Below are 1,904 nucleotides of genomic sequence, written 5' to 3' on the forward strand. Positions count from 1 at the left end.
TCACGAGAGACCTTACAACGCCCCATTCCCAGCCATTAAATACCTCAAACTACCCAAATTTTTATAATAAACAAAAGGGTGGAATGTTATGATTTCAGCCACAATAAGGCTGACACTTCCAGGTTCTAGGGCCATGCATGTGCGGACAAGCCCTCAAGCAGAAGTACCTAATGGCCCAGGGGATGTTAAAGGGCCCCGTGTGACCCACATGCGGTTTGGTTGCATCATCCACGTATGACTCAGCTAAACCCTTGCGTGAGCCCAGTCATCTATCTGCATATGATGTTGTCACTCGACCCTGTGTGCATGCGCTAGGCAGCTTTTAAAAGCTGGACTCCTCTCTCTCTCTCTCTCTGTACACTGACTTCCCCAGGCCTGTACATGTCCCCTCTAATAAACTCCTAAGCTCCTAAGCGGGTTTCTTGCATGTTCCATGTCTCCTTCTCACTCACGCCAGGTACTTTCAGAGCTAAGCAGGGCTAGACTGTTCTGAGGTCAGAGATCACAGGTAAGACATCTGACATCTCCCTGTTCACTGGCTGACTGGACAGCTTTCAGAGGCACCGGCTTTAAAGGCCATCTCATTATTGCTTCATCTTAACACCGAGCATTGCCTTTCAGAGGTGCTCACTGCAGATCAGAAGGAGATAGGGCCGGCTTTCTGCTCATTTGGGAAGGAAGTCTGGAAGTGTTTCAAGGGATCTACAGTCTGGCTCAGCTCCTGCACTTGAAGACTTACAAAGACCTGTGTAAATGCACTCCCTCAGAGTTCATGGAAAAGGGGAAACAGAAGCCATCATAGAAACAGAATCACGCCACGCAAGTTGTGCATATTATTTTTAACATTCTAGAATGTAATGATTTTTACTCAAGGGGGACAACTCAGGATCCACCTGCCTCCTACAGGCCTATTGCTCCAGTCAGCCTTTATGGAGAAGATCGTGAGGAGGAAAATGGGTACATAGCTCTTCCGTAAGAGACTCAACAACTTAGTGGAGGAAAGAGACCAGTCTGCAGACAACCAGCTGCTAATGAGGCCAATGCTGCCACAAGCAAAGGGAGCACTGTCACTAGGGAGACATTCCGGAAAAGGGCCTGGAGGATGAGGACTAGAAGAAGGAAGAATTCCAGACTAGACAGGACTGAACATGGGAACAAGGTTAATTCAAGTATGAGGATCGTTAGTAATTCATGTGTGGTGCCTCAGACCTGTATTCCCAGCACTCTGAGGCTGAGGCAGGAGGACTTTAAGTTCAAGGTCAGCCAGGACTAAGTAGCGAGACCCAGCCTCAATGGCAAACAAAGAATAAAGGCCAGGGTAGTGCCTGGCTGGAGCATTTGTTTTCTAGAGAGCAGAGTTGGTCACACTCAGAAGGTAGGCTGACTTGAGATTCCCTCTGGGCAAGAAGCAGCCCCCTTGCACAGCTTCTGAAGGCTGTTTGGAAAGGTCTCACTGAGGACAGTGTGAAGGGGCCCGGGAGGGGGAGGGTGGCTATTGAACAAAGACATGCTTTCAATAGGGCCAGGGAGGAGAAGCCAGGCTGCAAGCCATTTACAGTCAAGACTCCCTTGTAATCTGGTTAAAAAGGAAGCTGCTGCCACTGGCCACTGATTGGCCAACTAGCTCAGATAAACATCACAAGACTATCTGGCAGCAAAGTAAATCACCTGGTCTGAGGCTTAATTTTGAGATTGTAGGAGCATGGACCCCCTATGTCCATGTCTATCAGTGGTAAACTTAGGGTTGGGTCTTGCAAAATATCCTGGTTATAAGACAGTACTCAAGATGAATTTATTGTAGATATTGCCTTCACACAAATTAAGATCATGCAATTTAACACCATTACTGCTTTATTTTCAAAATGGAAACCTTCAGAAGCCTCAATGAAACCTTAGTTTTAGAG

Source organism: Arvicola amphibius, chromosome 2 (assembly GCF_903992535.2).
Source record: "Arvicola amphibius chromosome 2, mArvAmp1.2, whole genome shotgun sequence".
In the NCBI taxonomy this organism is placed as follows: Eukaryota; Metazoa; Chordata; class Mammalia; order Rodentia; family Cricetidae; genus Arvicola; species Arvicola amphibius.